The following is a 22,044-nucleotide window of genomic DNA, read 5'->3' on the forward strand; positions in this document are numbered from 1 at the left end:
ATGTCCCTTAAAGGATATTTAAACTAATCAGGAAACATCTGAAAGAGCTTCTCTCCTCCCAAAATGACCTGATGGGGTTATCCCATCTGCCATGTATTATTTGCAATAGCAAAAAAGCTTCTAGGACTACTTAATGAGAAAGGATAATGGAATCATATGTTAATGGTGAAAACCTCAGTAAGAGCTGGTTCCCCCTAAAACAAGTTCTGAATATGTCCTTTGGGAAATATTTCCTGCATAGATTTTTTTTTTTTTTTTAATGTATGAGGAAAATGTATTAGGCAAAACCATTTCTAACATTAAGAGGATTGCATACGCATGTCAGGTAGTGGAGGCCAAATCCTGACATTCACAGTATTCACAGCCTACAGCTTGTATTGTTCATTAAAAGCAGGAGGTTTCATTCAAACTAGGTACCCAGATCTGATCTCTCTGTATATCATAAATCACTCTGTTCCACTTGGTTACAGCAGCGTGGGCTTTAATAGGTTTCTGTAACTAAAATGTTGCTAAACCATACCCAGTCTAATTTAATAGTGAATGCATTGCTCCTCTTTACAGTCTGTATGATTAATTTAAGAAAATGTGAGCCCTGTTCTTATCTTTAATTTGCCTACTTTCAGCTTTTAGCATTTAGTTGCTATCCCTTTCTTCATGATATTAAAGAACCTCTTTGTAACACATATGCTCTCCTCAGTTTTCACAGAATCACAGAATTTCCTAGGTTGGAAGAGACCTCAAGGTCATCGAGTCCAACCTCCAACCTAACGCTAACAGCCCTCCACTAAACCATATCCCTAAGCTCTACATCTAAACGTCTTTTGAAGACTTCCAGGGATGGTGACTCCACCACTTCCCTGAGCAGCCTGTTCCAGTGCCTCACAACCCTTTCAGTGAAGAAGTTCTTCCTAACATCTAACCTAAAACTCCCCTGGCTCAACTTAAACCCATTCCCCCTCGTCCTGTCACCAGGCACGTGGGAGAACAGGCCAACCCCCACCTCGCTACAGCCTCCCTTGAGGTACCTAAAAAGAGCGATAAGGTCGCCCCTGAGCCTCCTATTCTCCAGGCTGAACAAGCCCAGCTCCCTCAGCCGCTCCTCGTAGGACTTGTTCTCCAGGCCCCTCACCAGCTTCGTCGCCCTTCTCTGCACCCGCTCAAGCACCTCGATGTCCTTCTTGTAGCGAGGGGCCCAAAACTGAACACAGTACTCGAGGTGCGGCCTCACCAGAGCTGAGTACAGGGGGACGATCACCTCCCTAGCCCTGCTGGTCACGCTGTTCCTAATACAAGCCAGGATGCCGTTGGCCTTCTTGGCCACCTGAGCACACTGCTGGCTCATATTCAGCCGACTATCAACCATCACTCCCAGGTCCTTCTCTGCCTGGCAGCTTTCCAACCATTCCTCTCCCAGTCTGTAGCTCTGCTTGGGGTTATTGCGCCCCAGGTGCAGGACCCGGCACTTGGCCTTGTTAAACTTCATGCAGTTGACCTCAGCCCATCGGTGCAGCCTATCCAGATCCTCCTGCAGAGCTTTCCTACCCTCAAGCAGATCGACACACGCACCTAACTTGGTGTCATCTGCGAACTTACTGAGGGTGCACTCGATGCCCTCATCCAGATCATCGATGAAGATATTTTGGTCACTTTTAAATCTTCTTTTGTGTAAACTTAGATAAGCTCTATATGTTGATAGAGTACTTGGAATATTTGAGCCCTAAAATATTCCCTCCAATCCTCAAAACGTTTCTCTGGTTCTCTTTAGCAGTTCTTGATGAGTTATGGCTTGTTAACAGTGGATATCTCCCTTAAAGAGGGAAAGTAACTAGCTCTTTAATTATGATCTTTCAGAGGTTTTTCATGTAGTCGAACTCACCTTTTCTTAGGAATAATGAAGGCATGTTCTTAAACACAACTGAAGTCTTATCTTCTCCACACCAAAGCTCTTAATTCAATAATTGTTAAAATATGTGTTTGTCTTGTGACAAACTTCTATATAGAAGTAAACCATTTACAGAAAAGTTCACCTCTGGGCATGAGCACAGCATGGAAAATTTCTCCCATTTTCCCAAATATGAGGAGTCAAAGACAGACATCTTGGCCCTCCCAAGCGAAGGATCAATTGCACAAGTATTTTGTCACTAGTATCCTGGAAAAAATCTCAGAAATTCAGAATCAGCCCAGTAATAAAAATCTTGCTGATAAAGTATGGATGATTCAAGGCTTTTACAAACCACTTGGCTTCTCACAGCTCCTTAGTCATTCATTCTAATTTCATAGAAGAGACAGAGAATATTCTTCACGGGAGAAGCAGTTGATGGAATCCCAGATGAAATACATAATTAGGAAACCTGTAATGTACAGCCTGCTGTCTCTTTCTCCACTTCTCTACTACCAAATTACAATCAGTTAGTAAAGTTATTTTAATTTTTTAAACATGTGTTTTCTACATTCTGTGGAAGTCAATTTGTTCTTTTCCCTTTCTTTTCCATGTAGATTTTAGTACACTATGACAGTAGTCATAGAATCATGGAATATGTCAAGCTTAAAGGGGGGACCCACAAGGATCATGGAGTCTAACTCCTGGACTTGATGGGTGTTTGGAGTTATCGCAGAACTTTTTAAGGAATGGTATTCATCAGTTGGTCCTGATACCCAGACAGTTGTAGAACAGCATTGAAATAAGTTTTCTTCTGAATTCATAAAATGGTGACCAAGCTTGTATTACAAGATCAAAAAGTCACATGCAAACTCCATAAAAATCTTAGGCAGGGATGTATCTTTACTATTTATTTAAATAATTGGAATTTCCATTACAAAGTTTTAAATAAACAATTCCAAAATTAATAAGTAATGTCTGAAAATGGACGATCGAAGTTACATATTTTATTAGAGGTTTCAGAAAGCTTTTTATTTACTGATTTTAAATATATATAACCAATCCAAAGGCTTTACTGTATACAAAAAAATAAGCATTTTACAGATGAGGTCCAGCAAAAGCAATTCCTGGCATCGGAAATGTGGAAACAATGGAATTGTCCAGCATACCGCAGTTCTGTGAACCCCTCCCCTGTGTGTAGCTATTAGATTGCCCCAGTATGGAAAGTGCTGTGGAGATAAGTATAAGTTATGAAGTATGTCCAAAGCCATGCTGCTGATCTCCCTTTGTACTTTGCAGTAGCTGTGAAGATTTTATTTTGCAGTTTGTCCTCCAGCCCCTCATGGATAGTCTAGGTGAAGTATGGCATACCTCTTTCTGTTTTGTTTGTTTTGTTTTGTTTCTCAGGCCAGCTTGTGACACTTCATTTTCACTGCCTTAGAAATGTCACATGCATCTGTTGCTTTGTGTAGCAAATCTCAAGATTTGCCTAAGTAAATAGCTATCTGCGCTCTTGAAACCACAACAATGTACATATGTGTTGGAAACTGGTGAGCTAAAGATTATATTTGACTGCTCTGTCATGAGTAAAGTTTTAAAGGACTGGAAATATTATTAACAATTTCAGTGTAATGTCTTTATACTGAGATGATTAGAATGAGAGGTTGACCTGGTATTGGTCCTTTATTTTTCATGTGATCCTTTCCTGAAGAAGTTCCGGTTAAGGAGAATAGAATAGGGCAGAGATGTAGCTTGCATACTGAATTTACCTAGCAGGTAGTGCTCAGGTTTTTTGGAAACACCTTGACACCACCATTTTTTTTCGAGTTATCCTGTGAGGAGAAAATTGCTGTGAGATATTCTGCACTCCTTCAGTGGGTATTTTCATAAGGTGGTTACTCAAACAACTTGGTTCTTACTCAAAACCTGTTATGATTGTATCTGGGAATGTCTACATATCTTCATATTTGCAAGTGGAGAAAAAGAACCTTAAAACTGTACATGTAAAGATCAATATAAATGCTGTTAGAGCTTTCTTTCCTGCTACCTGATCATGGTATTTGTCTGTATTCTTTCTGCTTTTCCTGCATCAATCTGTTTCTTTTTTGTCTGTTCTTTAGAAATTTAATTTATGAGATTATGCCTTTAATGGTGCTGTGAAGGTAGCTGTCAGATAGGGGGATGTTACTACGTGTAGCACATGATGATGATCCCCATAGCCTGAAATGATGTGATAGTAAATGTAAAGCCTGGAAGCCTGTAGATTCCCAGCTCCTCTAAAGCTGGCCAGTTATCTTTAAAGTAAGAAGCTGAATTGCATAAAGAGCTTCCTGTGAAAACTGCAGAAAGGATTTGAATGCCCACCTATTAAAATATATGTCTAATAACCAAATTATTTAATGAATCAAAAAAAAAACTGTTTACAAGTCCATTTTAGCAGGTCTCAATAATACTTAGACAGTTGCTGCTTTGTTAATGCCATCTATACTAACATACATGCAAGTTCATCCCATGTGATTTTGCTGGCAATTATTTTCATTTACTTAATTATATATACAGCACTTCATTTTAAGTTCTTTGTAAAGATAGAGGTCTTTGAAAAGCCTGTAGAGGTATCAGACAGGATGAATGCATCGTTCTGCATGTACAGCCTTTAACTTAGTGTACAAACCATTGGATTCAAGGTGGTAGGTATCACAGGTCAACTACACTCACTAATCACTGCCTCAACAAAAGAGACTGACTTTGTTGCTAGCTAACTGCAGTAAGAATAGTAAATCACTTCATAGACTTTATATTTATTCACTTCACAGCTTGATCACTACAGTTTCACATTTCCTCTGCAAAACGGTAATGCTCTTTGCTTTGTCCGGGAAATAGAAATCACTCACAAAATCTCCTAACTATTTGTTTTAAGTGAATGAGCAATACAGCTTATTACACACTGGTTCCTGAAATGAAGCACTGTCATAGCATGGTGGTTGCGGTGAATATTTATGTTGGAGCTTTTTTATTTATTTTTTTAAGACATCCTCTGATAGATTATTGTGCTGCTTTGTACATTACAGTTTCAGTACTTTATCTGTGAAGACTGCCATAATATAACTTTGCAGGTGGAACTGCAGGCAGGCATTATGTGAAGGATGAGCCTCCTGGGATACTGATTGCATTACCATGATAAAAAAAAATTGCTCTAACAAAAATGTTTAGCCAAATCTCCATGGAAAAGGGTAGCATTCATCCAAATGTGTTTTCAAAGGTAATCTCTTGAAATGGAGGAAGTACCTAAATATGCCTTTGAAATAACCAAGTATACAGACAGAAGATGAAAAAAAGTGTTTGTTGACACACCATTTTGCTTTCAAGCTTAATGTAGAGTTTTAATTTTATTAAGAATGATAGTGATTCCCTAAATAATTATTGACACCAATACTTCTCTGTGTCAAAAAGAAAAATCTCTATCTAGAGCTGAGTTTGGAGAGAAAGACTTAGAGAAAGAATTGGGCCTACAGCAAAGAACTGCCGTGCCTTGGCTGAGGGATGGTTCTAAATGAGAGACTTAGAGATGGAGGCATATTCATGTTAGAGCAGATGTCCTTCTCAGTTGGCTTCATAGATTTAGGCACGTGCATTACAGAAAGGACTGTCTCAAGCATCTGAGCTACCAGGTTGGGGTTCAGGTCTATGTCACTGAGTTTTTGTCTGCTATACTCCATCCTTCTGAAGCCTATCACCAGATGAAAATAAGCTTAAATGCTTTGCTTTGAAAGTGTTTCTTCTCTAGCTCTTAACCTAGTATCTTCTAAGTTATAATTTGAATGTTATCATCATCTGGTTGTGTGAGCTGACTCTTGGAAAAAGGAGGAAATGGTTTTAATTCAGAGGTGCTCAGGCTTACAAAATGGGGTTTGGAAGGTGCTGAATCCTTGCCTGAATAAATCAGATCCTTCAGATCCTGTTAACAGAGTAACACACTGCTATTAAACAGTGAAATCAAAGGTTTATGATAGTCTTTTGTATATCAGTAGCAAGAAAAATGAAAGTACAACAAACACACCATTAACTTGAGCCAGAATTTCCAAAACTGTCACACACAGAGTTGCATATTAATGTGTATGTTCGAGCCATGCAATTAAGTTAATTGTGATGCAGCTAATGAAATGCAGACATTGGTTTTCACATACATCCTCCTGAACATTCAAACCTTAATATATTATTTTACTTACAGCAGGGTCTAGAAATAGGGTGGAAAAAGTTGTTACTGCCTATTAGGCTCAAATGTAGGAGAGCATAATATTGCTATAAAATGCTAAGGATATTTTGATACAGAGGTGATAATTAATTGAACAGCTTTTGTTTTATAATTTCAAATGATAAAGCATATTTCTTCAACATAAGTAAGTAATAGCTGTTAATAAAATGTTATGTGTCACTATTACTGTTTTTTTTTTCTCATGTTTTTTGTAATCAGCATGCTCTTTGCAATTAACTCTCTATACGCTCTCTTTTTGGGCATATAAAGGTCCACCCTTTCTAAGTATAATTCACTGATTTTGATGTCACAACACCTTTTTAGGAGTTTTCCTTCATAAGAGCTTTCTCTGCCTTGATACTTTTGTGTGCTTCTAGGATCCTGACTGACTGGCCTATACATCATTTTAAGTTCATGTACTTGTTAGTCAGAAGGTCTGAACTTTGCGTCCTTTTGGAACAGCAGCCAGGGACAGGAGATAGTGTTATATACGGAGTAGTAATTCATGTCGAGAAAATGGTTGATATTAATAAAGAAGGGGGAGATTTGGGAATGTGGCCAGGGGGGTTGGAATTGCCCGTGGTTGAGATAACATTAGACTCTTAACGATGAGGCCATCAGGAATGTAAAAGAGTTTAGAGGGAACAAAGAAGGGTGATTCAGGAGACTCCATGCAGTCTCCAGTTCCTTGTTCTCCAGCTGGTTTCTTGTTCTCCAGCCATTAAGGCATGAAAGTTTCTGGGTGTTTGCTGCTGTTGTTATGTTCAAAGATGTTTGACCAATGAAAAGTTGTTTTGAAAAGGACTGCTGTGGAGAGAAGGGTATAAGAGGGGGGCCTGCCCTCAAGATAAAAAAGGCAACACGATGAAGTTATGTCATCAATAAAGAAGCAGGAAAAAGAAGTGAAGACAACAGGCTGGCAGAATGGAGACCAGGACGGGAACAGGCACATTGATTGCCTCATGAAGGTAGGTTCGGCCAAACTCAGCAAACTGCTCAGAGAAGCTCGTACAGAAAGTCATTGGAAACAGGCGCACTGGAGCTGGAGAGAAGCTCGAGCTGAGAGAAGTGGACCTGTGCACACAACTGCCCCTCGCTGGTAAGCAGTTGTGCATTATGGGGAATCATACGTCCTTAGGAACAAAGACTGTCCTGGTAACCTTTACAGCTTATCCTCCTTATTAACAATTGGACGGTTTATGAGCCTGTAATATAGGACCAAACTGAGGTCAAGGTGTGGGACTCTGCAACTAAAAATGACAAGGTTGCAGTGGGATTGCTCAGCACCTGGCGAGCAATCTCTGAGGCCTTAAAGAGCCATGTGGGACCACAGTCAGAAACGTGTGGCTTGCCAGACAGTGAGGGAGCTGCGGGCTCCTTTACTGATCCGACTGCTACGCCATGGGCCCCTCTGCTGCTACAGCCATTGCAGGCTTTTGCTGTTATGCCCCCTGTTCACCTGAACGTGCCTTTTGACCCAGGCCTCATTGGCCTTGAAAAGCAGATGGATATGTTTTTCTTCGATCCGGGAAGAATGGGATACATAAGGCCTGAAGACCGAGTTGCTTGAGAACTTAAAGCAAGACATAATGTTCAAAAGGAATGGAAAACGGAGACTTGTTAGTAATTAAGAAAAGGAATGGAAATCGTAGACTCTTAAGTCATGGAACTTAAAGGATTGTTTGTTACCTTTCCTGATTGTATGTATGTATAGGCATACTTGCGTTTAGTATGTAAAAGCTATGTTCTATATATTTAGAATGTTTGATGTTCTGTGTGCGTGTTGGTGGAGTGTGGACTCCCCGCACACCCAGTGCTGTTTACTTGCCTTTTATACCTTTTATAAGTATAAATATTACAAAATTCAGATTGAGTTGAGACTTCATTTATAACATTGTCTAAACTCTGGCTCTGAAAGCCACCCCTTCTTGCCTAGAGGGATGATAAACATAGCCAATAAGAAGCTGTGACTAAAGGGAAATGGGGGACCTACTATTCTCTGGGATGGGAAGAAAAGGTAATCTATTAAATGTTTCCATGGTGGTGTTTTTCTATTTCTGTTCCAGGCCTTCAGAATATTCTAGTTTAGTAATACCTATTATCTGCTTCTACTTCTTCATTTCAACTAATGTGCATCAAAAATGTTCACTTATCCACCTGGGCTCAATGGAGCTTTATACACCATACGTATTCCTGTTAAAGGCTGAACTTATATTACTTCAGGTTTTCAATTAACCTTGCTTCCACATATTTCACAGCATTAAGAGCAGTGCGGTGTTTGGCATAACTCACATCTCCTCACACCTTCTTCGTCCCCCCATAAAAATTTAAAATGCTGCTTTTCTATGCTGTATTGAAACCTTGTGGTATCTGTGTTACATGACCAATTCCAATAATGGATTTCCATTATTTCTAGGAAATAACACTAGTGGTAATTTTACAGTGTTTTATACCACTGTTAGATGTACTAGCAGGTGTTGCTATACTGAGCTGCATTCGTTTGCAATAAAGTGCAGAAATCGATTTTTATTCAAGGTAGACAGATTTAGCTTTTTCATATATGTATATACATCTAAATGAATACAAATTATTATTATTATGGAAAATTCTATGGTCAGTGCATTTACATGTAAATAGATGAATAGTAGGTTTGTGAAGGAGAGCAAAAATGACTAGAAATCCAATTCTAAAATGCTATGTTTGGTGCTATGGGATTTCTTATGTTGTCAAATACGCATTTTACACAGACTAATCTAATGGATATATAAATTAATGAGTATTTTATGGTAACCTATTCAAGCAAGTTGACTATATTAGGAAGTAAAATTAAGCATTGGGTTCTTAGCAAACTTCAGGACGTTATCAGTTCAACTATTTTACTGTTTTTCAAATCTAAGTCTTTGAAAGTGCTTGTCAGTGCTTAGTCAAGACTGATGTTTCTCTTGCTAAGGCATTTCTTTGTTGTGCTTATTGCCATCATTTGTGATGTACAACTTAGAAGCTGAAGTCATGGGTATCATCACAGACCCTTTTGATTTGCAATATAAATTGCATCTTTAGGGAATCATCCACTCAGTCCTCTGAGCTGATTGTTGCATTCTGAATGTGCATTTGTAGCTTAAGATTAAGACTATCATTATTAAAACTTTTTAACTTGGAGTTTTTTCTCATTCTCCTTTAGTCTGAATTTCTGACTCTGCCAAAATGGTTAAATCTTATCCTAATCATTAATAAGAAAATATCTTCATCCACAAAATCAGTTCTCAGTGTTATATGATAGCTTACTTTCACTACGCTTTCTGGAACTTAAGTGCTTATATTATTCCTAAGCTCTTCCTTGCTTTCCAGGACTATAAATTTGCCTTATATACATCATAACATTAGCTTTCTCAGACGTCTTATCAGCCATTGTCTGTCAAAACTTTGAGAGGCTCGCTGCTGCTTATATTACATGTGCTAAGATCCTTCTGCATTACAGAAATGTGATGAGTAATGCATCTTTCTTGATGAACCAGACCCCTAGAATCCACTTGATTGTGAAGAAGAAGGAAATTACAGCCAAAATCATCAAATGTTCAAGTCTTCATACTGAAACAGTCATGTCCCACAAACATGAAATATTTCATGTTTCTCTTTAATGTACAAATCACAGGAGTTTTTCTTAAGATGAAAAGCATAGTGGAACAAATACGACTATCTTTTAGCCTATTCAGGTGTCTGAATGTAAGCCAGATATTCAAAAACTTTTTATAGATTTGCTACTATTTTTGAAGTGCTGCATCTCCATGGTAAATTGAACTCATCCATATGTCAAGTTTTTTCATCAGTCACAGACACCATGAGGGTTATAAAATAAAGACCCACTTATGACTTGGTCTAGCAAGGGGTGAAAAAGTCCAGCAATTTCTTTATTGTCTCTCCTCCCTTGGTCTCCCTACACTAACGTGATGTTCTCAAACTGATCAAGTTCAGCATCTGGCTTCCCCATGAATCTACCAAAGTCATGACTGCAGTTCTTATAGATACTGTCTATACTTGTTTTGTGCAACAAAACATTTCAGGCAGAAATCCTGTGACCAAGGTGACTTCCTCCACTGCACAGTCCTCTCAATTCTGCAAAATGCCTAGCTACTATAACTGAAATCTGTACCTGCAGTCCTAACCTCCTCTTTGCCACTTTTGATTCATTCCTCAAACCTTCTCCCACAACAATTTTCTATAAGATGTAGAATCATAGAATCATAGAATATCCTGAGTTGGAAGGGACCCTTAAGGATCATCAAGTCCAACTCTTGACACCGCACAGGTCTACCCAAAAGTTCAGACCATGTGACTAAGTGCACAGTCCAATCTCTTCTGTATCTTGACAATTTCTTCCCAGTGAAAATGGATAAATATGATCTTCATAACTCCTCCTTTCATTAATTGTTCTGTGCCGAAACAGTCCTCTAACCTGTCTCAAATTGTTCTCATCTGCTTTATGAAGTGACCCCAGCCTATCCTTTTTTCCTTCCAGTCTGTCACTTTCTTCTTTCTCTTTTGTTTCACAATCGAACTTTGCATTACTCTTTAACTTCTTTGGAATGTTGCACTTTTTACCACTCTTGCCCTTCTAATAAGCTCTCATCCCTGAACACATGGACCATACTTTACAGTCACTGTCCTCTAATTCCCATTATTTGTACTTAACGGAAACTGCTCAAACAAGTCTCTAATGACCTTTTCCAGTCCACTTAGTACTGCACCTTTGGCTACCACAACTTTGGCTACCAGTTGAAACAAATGTTTCAACTTTGATCTTACTGTAATCCTTTTTCTTTTGGCTGCCAGGACTCTATCCTTTCCTTTTTGTGCCCTTCGGTGAATCTGTCTTATCAGTTCTCCAGCTGCAGGAGTTTGTAGAACAGTCAGGTTTTGATGTCTTTCCTAGTTTATCCATGAGGAGACTCGCTTGCAAGCATAGATTCAGCTACCATGTTTCTGAGGCTGATTAGGAAATATGTGAACATCTGTACTTCAAGCCTGCCTCTTCCTACCCAAACTAAAATCAAAGTCTCTCTGTGCAGATACTGGAGTGGTATGTAAAGCCAATATCACTAAAACACTGGCCCTTACTCTTTCTGCAGAAACACTCTCAATTACTCTTTCTCACAATGTCTGTAAATAATCTACCATCTCACTTATTATCCACATTCATCACCTGAGCATTGTCTTCAACTGAGATTTCTCTTTGCCACCTCAAATCCAGCTGGCATACATGGTCTTTTCTGGCCATCTGTGTTGTCTCTTAGATTTTTCCCACTGTGAATTTACTTGCTCAAATATCAACAATCACAAGCTTATTGAGCTCAAATAATGCTGTTAGAAAGATCATTTTCCTAGTGTCTTTCTTTGGCCATATCACTTTCTGACCATAGCACTTAGGTGCTATGTGCCTCTCCCGTTTTGATTTTACACAGATGATTTTCCTTTTCTCTATTCCATGTCATTCCCTTGTCAGTATGAAAGCAGCAGATCCTTAGTTTGTCGTGACATCCATTACCATCTCTGCTTTCACTTTCAAGTCAGCACCTTCTTGCTTTCTCATGTCAAAACTCTTAAGATACATCTGCAAAACTGGTTCTTCAAATTTCTTCTTGAACTGTGCCTTCACCCTTCTACCTAGAGGGGAAAAAAAAAAAAAAAAGACTATCATAATGACTATTATTGTCTTTTTTTCTCCTAACTATTGCATTTTGTCCTGAATTTACTGTATAATTTTACTGTATACTTAGAGTTGTTTTTTTCCCACTGTGCATTTGGATAGGGCTAATGCTGTCAGGTCCTGGTCTGTAAGTAGGATTTGGAGGTGCTATGGTAAAGTAAATAGCACTGAAGGGAACAGTAAAGTCCAGGAGGAGTTGAAGTCATGGCTATATCCCCGCAGAATGGGCCTGGCACACTAGTCCAACAGCTAATATTTTTGGCAAAAACACAGATATGGAAACTATGTCCATGGTCAGATGTGCACACAGAGTGCTGCCAAAACAGAGCAGCGTACACTGTAGGATATGCTGTTTTCCCCAGTAGCATATACAGAGATACTGGTCCTTACCTTGGAAAATGTGAAGCACTTGAATGAACTCTGGGATCTACAGATGAAGTTCTGGGGTGATTTACAGTATTTCAAACTGATGCTTAAGCAGCTAAATCGTTCCCTCCAGCACCCATTTGTTGTAATCTCCCTCCAAAGATATTAAAAATGCAGAAACCTTGGCCAGGTTGTAGTTGATCTAATTTATAAAACATTTTCTGGGTATTAAAAACTAGGGCAATGCACTAGTAGTTTTTAAATTGTGTTAAATATACTGTAAACTCCCAGAAAGAACCTTTCATTGAAGATTATTGTATGAAGACTTGAAGATTAAAGTGTCTAGATTAAAGATTAATGTGAAGTGCACCAGGAAATGGTTTGATGTATAAGGAGCTATGTAAGATATTAATCGTGCACTTTTCAAAACTGCCTGAGGGAATTGGACGCCCAGTTCTCTTACATGCCTTTGAACATCTCACTAGAAATAATTTGTTGTTATAGAGTGAAAATGGCAATATTTTCATTGGAAGCTTGAATAAAAGAGGAAGGAAGAGATTTTGAGACATTCTGTACTCTTCTGGAGCCCAATGTTAGATCCTTACTTTTTTTTTCCTGTTCTGAATTTGCTTTGTAGGTTTCAGAAGATTTTAGAGCTGCTGTTATTGTATAGAGGCAACTTGGATTTGGGTGCTACAAATTAATAAAACTGGTCTGAGCCAAGAGCATGGTTCCACCTACCTATGTATTTCGTGTCATCAAGTCCATTTCTACTTTGCTTTCACTTCAAGGTAGTTTTTACGTTCTCATGAACAAGAATAATTTGAAAAATAACCATGTAAACCTCAGGGAGACAAATTTATGCATATACATATTTATATTTACAAAATAATAGGTATTTAAATAATTATAATTGATGCAATTCAATTATATATTATACATGTATTTAGTGAAGTACTCCTTTTCCTGGAGTTTTTCTCAGTCATGATTTTTTGTATAGGAACTTCAATACTGTTATGGAAGAAATGTTCCACATATGGTAGAAATTACAAGTTTGCTTGTCCCCAAAGTGCTGCAGTACAAATAAGCTGTTAAATGCCAACTCTGAATGTTATTTTTTAGATGTTAAGAGAGATAATCCTGTATTAAAACTATTAGGAGGCAAATTTATTTGAACTTCAAAACATCTTTGATCTGGAATGAAAATGAACTGTGTATGAGTGTATGCTCCATTAACTTGGGGTTGGCCAATTTTTTGTGTTTTTGTTTGTTTTTTTCCATTAGCCGTTTTTCCAGTGCAGTGCAATAACTGATTGTGCAATACAATTACTTTTCCTGGTAAAATCTGGTCTGTTGCCTTCATAAAAGGACAGGTTTTATGTAGAAAATACTGTGTGGGAATCAGTATTCAGGTTTGCAGTCATCTGAATAGTCAAGGTGCTGGTGTGTTGCATTCAGACCTATTTCAGTGGCCTTATCGTTAAGCCTCCAGTAAGCGTTTATAAAGTGAGGCTTCCATGGGTATTGGGAAAGTGTGATTAAAAATAATCATATGTCTGATGAATGTTTTCTTCTGAATTTTGGCAGGATCATCCATTTGAATTTGTGCCAATCTCTACAGGAACCTGATGCCAGCAATTTAAGGATCTTCACATTCAGTCTCAGTGGTAAGATCTAAAGATGCTATAGTAAACCATATTAGATTATTATTGTTTTCTGTAATGTTGCACTAAAACTATATTGTGGGGAGGGCGGGAGGAGTAATTCTGTTTGACCTATACACAGATAGATATAAGAACGTATATTGATCTGTACAAGGTTGAGCTCAGGACACAAGTTCTGAGGAATTTTCATCAGAGTAAAATCAAAAAGGTCATATTTATTGTTCTCTCAACTAATGTAACTGCTCTCAAAATGTTTGACGTTATACATGTAAAATGATGTAACCATTTACATAAGGATGGTGGACAGGCTCCAAAGAGAAAGTAAAATGCACAAAAAGGAAATTCAGATGTTTTGAAAACAGAGCAAATTAGATGTAAAACTAGAAATTACTTTCACCTCTAATGCTGTCTTTGTTGTAATTAGTCTGATTGTTCAAACCTTGGTCCAGATTCTCAGATGTTGCCCTACACCCTTTGTGCTGCTGTGGAGACCTTGTGATGCGATGTGGTCTGGTTGCACCTTGAAGCTCAGAATTTCTGCTCTGGAGAGAAATTCACAGCTATAGTAAAAGTGAAAAAGAGGAGGGGACAGCTGAGTCCCACTGCACATTTTGTTTTTGAATCTACTTTCTAGGAAACTCTAGCTGAGTACTGTGCAGTATTATTCTACACAAAATCACATGGTGTGTATCTGTTTGGTTTTTCAGGTAGGAAAGAACTAATTTTTGGATTATAATGTTGCCTGTGATGCTTCTTGATTCTTGCTTCTTTTTTTGATTCTCTCAAAATGATTCTCACCATAATGCTACATATCCATTAGGTTTTTTTGGCCTTGGAGAAAGAGGAGGCGGGGGGGGGAAACATCACCATGTGCTGTACTCCTCCCCTTAACATTGGCTGTTGCACATTATTATAGGCAGAGTATGGACAGCCCTTTGACCTCACCTACTTCAGTCATAATCATGCTGTTTTTAGTTCACTGTGAAACAGATGTCAAGTAACACTACTTCCAAGTCCTGTCCATTACAGGCTATTGAAATATAAATACTTTTTGAATTAGGGTGCTCCTCAAAAAATTAGGACTCTTCTGATATGGAAACAAAATATTTATTCATAATTCCTCTAGCAATTTATTGTCATTAACCAAGTAGATCAGTAGAATCTATGCTTCAGTTTAAAGATCACAGAACCACAGAATTGTCTAGGTTGGAAGAGACCTCAAGATCATCAAATCCAACCTCTGACTTAACACTAACAAGTCCTCCACTAAACCATATCACTAAGTTCAGCATCTAAATGTCTTTTGAAGACCTCCAGGGATGGTAACTCAACCACTTCCCTGGGCAGCCCATTCCAAATGCCTAACAACCCTTTCGGTAAAGAAATTATTCTTCCTAATATCCAACCTAAACCTCCCCTGGCACAACTTTAGCCTGTTCCCCCTCACCAGGCACATGGGAGAATAGGCCAACCCCCACCTCGCTACAGCCTCCTTTAATGTACTTATAAAGAGCAATAAGGTTGCCCCTGAGCCTCCTTTTCTCCAGGCTGAACAATCCCAGCTCCCTCAGCCACTCCTCATAAGGCTTGTTCTCCAGACCCCTCACCAGCTTCGTCACCCTTCTCTGGACTCGCTCAAGCACCTCGATGTCCTTGTAGCAAGGGGCCCAAGATGTATTCAACAGCACTAGTATTCCTGTCCAATCACACTCTTTTCCTATAAAAATAAGCATAACAATGTGTTATCATAAATAACAACAAATGCAGAACAACAAATTATCACAGGAGTTTTGAAAGGTGGTCCTCATAATACTATTCTATTTTTTTCAAACTGTTATTTGATGCTATTACATTCTGTATGCTCTGTAAGTTGGAGCTGAAAGTCAATGCTGTTCTGACAGACACAAGTCATGGAAGCTAGAAGTGACTGGTGCTGAACTACTAGATCTTTTTCCTCTGTAAACAGGAGACATTAATGACCAAGTAAACAAAAGCAGAAGAGCCTCGTTTGTTAACTCTTAGCTAGGGCAAATGAAAATCCACTACAAGTCATTAAAGTCTCAGCTCTGTGACAGAACTACTGCTCACTGCAGCAGGAGCAACTCAGGTAACAAACATTTAAGCACTAACAAGTCTAACTGTTTTTAGCTAAAGTTCATTAGGTTCTAGGAGACAAAGTTGACTAACTGTAGGTATATAAGTACATATAGGGAGAGAGTTACTTGTTCTCGTTACCAGTAAATGTGTAGCAGATTCCTCAGAAGGGTTAATGACCTTCAGGGCATACAGATGACCAGCTCACTTTTCAAATCAAAAACCAGTACAATATGATAGATTATATTGTGTATTATATATATAATACAATTAAAGGAAACGTTTGTGTATGTGTGTTAAAATGAGGAAAAAAGAGCTCTTTCTGACTGCATTTCTTTTTTGACTATCCCTTCGCACTTCATTTCAGCCTTTGTTTGTTTTTTGTTTTCATGCTTTATTATATTTTCTTGAGGCAAGAAAGGCTTTCAATGAGAACTTGATGAATGTCCATATTAAAGTGGATCCCTTTTTTAATTAAGTTCATCTAAATTTAATTTTGCAATTTTACTTCAGTAAACTGCTATGACTCCAGATGTTGAATGTGTTTTTCCTATTGCTGCTCTCGCATAACTGTACCTGTAAAAGATTTATGACTTAGAGGCATTTCTGAACATTTTTGAGTGTTTTCAGCATATGTTTCAAGGATGGCAAGTAACATGAGCAATTAGCATCCTAAAATACTGTTATTCATCCACGATTTCTTTTAATAGGATATTACTTTTATTAGTTTGAATTTTAAAGTTTAAAAGAAACATTGTTATAAAAGCATTTCAAATGATACAGGGATATTCTCCCATGCAAATTGTTAAAGGTGAAAGAGAAGACTTCAGGAGGTATGGGATGCCATGTGAACAGCTATAACTTAAGAATTACTCACTTTGATTAAAGAAAACCCAAACAGTTAGTGGATTTGGGGGTCCTTTCCTTTTATTACAAGGTGCAGTTTGATGGTGTCAGTGTTACCTGAACTTCGTAAATGTGGGAAATACGTACCTCGAGTGCTTATTGGTCTTAAAGATTGCAAAATGAATTTACTAATTTTGTTAACATGAGAAATACATTTGCAGATTAAATAACATCACATACTTTTCATGTTACGTCATCAGTGTAAAACGCTCTTGTTTTAAGAATTGCCTGGAAATTGCTCCTTGAATATCTGGACATATCTAGTAGCATTGCATATGACACACGTGAGGCAATGCATAATGAAGACCCAGGTTCTCATCAGAGAAACATGTACCATAATTTAACTTCCAAATAATATTATAAGGAAAAGACTTCAAAATTAAATTAAAAGACAGTTGCATTCTATTCTGTCCTTCAAAACAAAATCACTTTCCTTGAGATTTTTTGCCGCTCTAAGCATTCTTAGTATATTACTTTGAAATACTTGTTCGTTCAGTAAACAAATACAGTTTTGAACATTTGTGTAAATTCAAGGCTCATAGGATGCAAACGGCTCTAGGCATGATTGGCAATCTGTCACCCCAGGTTTGTTTGGAGGTTTCTTTGGAACAAATAGAATTGCCAGTGATGAACATCAGTAATGGAAATATGAATCAACTTTTCTGTTTTCTTCTAAACTCCTACCAGTTTCCGTAATATAACTTGGCATTTACTGAAGAATTCTAAGAGGTACTGTTGTTTCTGTGGCTTATGTGTTAGGAAAGGGAAGGTGTAAAGGACCCTATAGGTCCCATTTGCACTAGAGATGTCAGTGTGAAGGAAGGCTGCAGAGCAGTGACTTAGTGACTTTGTGTAGGCAGTGGAGTCATTTGAGAGAGCTCCTCAATAGGAGCAAGACCATGAGCCCTGGAAATTTGTCTCTTTTGTGCTCAGGTTGCATCTTTGTAGAGAAAGATACCTTCTAGTGTAAGTGTCAATTTTGTGGGAGTTAGACTGGGTTTTGCTATCTTTATTCTAGTTCATTTATTTCCTAAAATGACTTTTCTCCATACATCAACAGAGGATGCATTTTTGAATCATTTTCTCTTCCCCTAGAATTCTTGGTGATGCTGGGTTAAAGTAACTGTAGTACATAATGAAAAGCAAGTATACAGTTAGAAATTTTAGCAAAGAGACTCAAGTAGTTCATTTAATTTCTAGCAGAAGAAACAAACATAACAATCCTCTGTTGGGCAAAATGCTTCTGAGCTTTAAAGGCTTTATGTGGGAGCCTGGATGGGACCCAAAGAAGGAACTACTTTAAAATTGCAAAATGACACAGTTTAGTATTGTTAAATTGTCAAGATTTGCTGTATATTTGCTGAGATGGTAACCATACAAGGTGTTTTCAGAAACACTAACTAGAGAAGGGTATGTTAAACCTCCAACATCTGAAGAATGCCTAATCACTGCCTGCCAATACAGCTGAATCCTGCTGGGTAATGGGGGAATGCCTACTATGTAAATATAAAGAGGGTTATTTAGGAGACCAAGTGAGCTGTGAATTATTGCCTAGGTGGTCACCAAACAAAAAAAAAAAAAGGAGTTGTGAATAGAAAGAACGTGTACTGAGTTCTGAATAGATTTGTTATACTTTTTTTGAGGTAGACGTGGAAACTTGCTGTCTGCAAGAAGAGATCTGTTTTTTCAGATTGCAAATACACCAGCCACCTAGATTACTGTGGGGAAAAAAATAGAGAAACAAAACTGTGTTGTTTTTATGTGTGATAAATGCAAGAATCAGAGGAAAATAATTATCTATCTAAATTTAACATCTGTATTGATCTAGGTTCCACTGAAATCAGTGGGAACCTTTCTAGTGGTTTGAAGGGGACTGGGACTGGGACTGGATTCCTGGGGAGTGAAAGAGTTAAGAACTGGATTGACAGGAGAGGTAGTGGGGAATACCTTCCAAGCCCAGCTGAATTGTGTATCATTTGCACAGAGCAATTGGAATTATAAACTTGGAAGTACTTAAAAATGATTTGTTACTTAATATGTTGAAGCTCTTATCTTGAATCCCAAATGAGTAGTCTGAAAATCTGTACTGTGTACTTCTGCAAGGTAATGTATACACAAATGGATCTTTAAAAATGGGAATAGTTTCACTTAAATTAGGAAGTTCATATTTCTGTTCCTTTCAGGCAGTCATCACAGACTGGGGGGGGGGGGGGGGGGGGGAGATAATGGATATTTGAGTGGGGATATCTTGTTAGAACTCTCTCAAAACTCAATAAATTTAGATCTAATTGCCCAGTGTAGTAGGATATAAATGGCATGGTATTTCTACTATATTAAAATCATACTGCCTCTGTATTTTCTCTTAAACTATATAATAATAAGAGCTTCAGACTCTCATCTTCTTATCTCTTTAAACAGTGTACAAGTTCACAAGTATGGTGACAGGAAGGGTATAGGAAATGAAGGTAATTTAGGTCAGCTGTGTTAATTTTTTTTTTTTTTAAGTTTACCATACATCTAGTTCCTATAAGCAGATGTAGCTGGAAATACTGTCTTTTTAAAATAGTAAATGGCTTTTCAAATTAAAGCTTTTTTGTACATCCTATTTTCAACAGAATAAATAATAGTTTATACAAACAAAAGAAAAGGGGAGCCCATTTTGCTACAGTCACAGCAAGTAGTATTTTTCAAGGTGTTGGTTTTTTTTTAATAAAAAAACAAAACAAAACAAAACAAAAAAAAAACCCACAGATTTCATTGAAAATGAACAGCTAAAATAGAAGACAGTTTTTTCATCCACATTTGGAGGTAGAGTAGAATTCTTCTCATCTTCTCTGAGTAATTGTTGGTAAGGACTTTTGCTGCCAAGCTGAATGATTCTAAATTAAATTATTTGTTTTCAATGTGAATAATATTTTCTTACCAGTCAGCTTACATGTAATCAACTTAAATGGCAGCTTTAGAAAGAGATTAACCATGTCAATGTAATTCCCAAGATGAGGAATGAATACCTGATGAACTTCATTCTTCTAAGATAAAAATAATACAGTACCTTAGCTTTCTGGTTGTTGTACTTTTTGTGTATTTTTTGTTTGTTTGTGCATTTGTTTTGTTTGTTCTGTTAAGTAGCAGTTGTGGGGTGGGTCCTTGTTACATAGAGAACATTCTCCAAATGGTATACACATGCTTTTCTTGTACCATAACTCCATTAATAATGAAATATGCTCGAATATGCTGAAGATTTTAAAAGCTGACCTGTTTCAGAACACTGAAAATAAATTAAACAGAGCAAATTAGGCTAGCCAAACAGGGAGGATGGATTTTGAACAAAAATTTAGTCCAATCTGAAGGGTGGATACATGCTTTGAAACATTGCCATAATTTTGTTAGGCTTTGCCTGATGAAGGTGAATGTGAAACAGCACTCCAAAATTAAACGCAGTCTTCAGACAGGAGGCAGATGCTTTCAGTAGTAAGGCAATGTGAGGTAGTACAGACAATTTGCTGATAAGCTAGGCCGAATTTTCTTCCGATAGGCTGTAAGGCATTAATCAGTAGAGTCAGTGAGAGTGATCTTGGAAGGGACTGAAGGCAGTTGATTGGGTGCCTTCTGTGCAATGTGGGTTGGTCCTTGACTATATTGTTAAGAAACATATCAAAAATGCTGTTTAAGAGAAAGTATAATACACAGGCAGATCAGTAAGAAATCTTGCAACACACTACGATGCAGTCTGAGCATACAGCATGTGCTGGAAGGACCTCTTAAAAACTGATTCCCTGTTTTTAGCAAGGTCCAATTTAATGGCCCACTGGATCTCCATGACATGGGGTGATAGGATGTTATTGTGTCCCATAAAAATTGAATAATTCTTCATTCATGAGAATTAATAATACATGGTACAATAAACTATTTTTTTCTCTTTTTTTAAACTAAATATTCATAGTCAAAGTGCAAACAATAAATAGTAAAACCCACTCTAGTGGTCTTCCAGTTGTATCTGTTACATGCTAGTGCAGAATTACTAATGAGAACATACTTACGTATAAATAAGTCTTTTATCCTCATTATAACTCCACTGTGTTCCTACAGTGAAGTCATCCACCCAGAGCTGCTTATGGATTGAAAGTCTCAATAGCCTCTTTTATTTATAATAAATATTGCATACTAATGTTAACAATGTCATTGTCTGATGCCTCAATAGAGGATTATGACTTAATGTAATCAGCTTGATATGTCTTCTCTCTACTAATGGAGTCAATTTTCCTTACAAAGGAGATGAGAATCGCTTATTCACAAACCTTCTAGCAAATATTCAATCTATATACTGTATTAACCCAATACTAAAGTGGCACAATGAAGCTCAAGGCCAGGATATACAGAGTTAAAGTTTAGTTACTTAATCTTAATTAATCCCTATTGTGTGCACTGAAATGTACTTTAATGTTAGAAATCATTATTTCCCCAAGAACAGTATTTCAAGTGTGAATTACTACATTTTCAGGTGTAATTCCTGATATTGTTATATGGAATATTCCTGAAATATGCAGGACTATAAATGACATAATCATAAAAACGGTCTTGTGGCACATAGCTAGTGTAAAAAGAGAATAAAATGTATTTATATTAATGAGCAAAGATAAAAGCAATCTTCTATCATCTACCGGAGATGAACAGCACATTGGGGAATAGGGGCCCATCTCAAACAGCACTTATGCACATGCTTAACCTCAATTATTGTATCAACAGGGCTTCAGTACAATCTTAAACTTAAACACCAAGGGGAAAAAGGGAACTAATACATTGGCATACAATATGCATATTTATATAATAACGCAAAATATTAAGTAAACTATAGCACAGTCATTTGCTATGTATGAATGTAGATATCTTGTAATATTAACATAATACAATTCAATGGTTAGCTCCTGAATGCCATCAAAATAATTTAGCTCAATGTTCATGAGAGAAGTTCAGGCTAAGATGAAAAGCATAAATCCACCTAACATATAATTCACCTGTCTAAAGACATGTTCAATATACAGGATTTTATGCTAACTAAAGAGCAGAATATTCCAGCTCTTGTGAAAATACCAGTTCTTCATTAGTCTTTGTTAGCAACTTAACATGGAGAATCAAATAAAATAAGAGTTATCCTAAAACAGAACTCAGAAACCAAATC

General features: G+C 37.5%; 1 protein-coding gene across 4 annotated transcripts in view; it reads left to right on the forward strand.

Annotated features, from left to right (window-relative positions):
- The window catches only part of SEMA6D (semaphorin 6D), a 239,329-nt gene that overhangs the window by 82,494 nt on the left and 134,791 nt on the right, over window positions 1-22,044 (forward strand). For 3 of the 4 annotated variants that reach the window (XM_032194667.1, XM_032194666.1, XM_032194670.1), the window contains exons 2-3: window positions 12,839-12,992; window positions 13,789-13,868. The gene's annotated coding sequence lies outside the window, so the exon portion shown is untranslated. The remainder of the gene's footprint in view (window positions 1-12,838; window positions 12,993-13,788; window positions 13,869-22,044) is intronic. The other variant, XM_032194668.1, reaches the window with a different exon arrangement.

The sequence above is a fragment of the Aythya fuligula genome, chromosome 11 (assembly GCF_009819795.1).
Source record: "Aythya fuligula isolate bAytFul2 chromosome 11, bAytFul2.pri, whole genome shotgun sequence".
Taxonomy (NCBI): Eukaryota; Metazoa; Chordata; class Aves; order Anseriformes; family Anatidae; genus Aythya; species Aythya fuligula.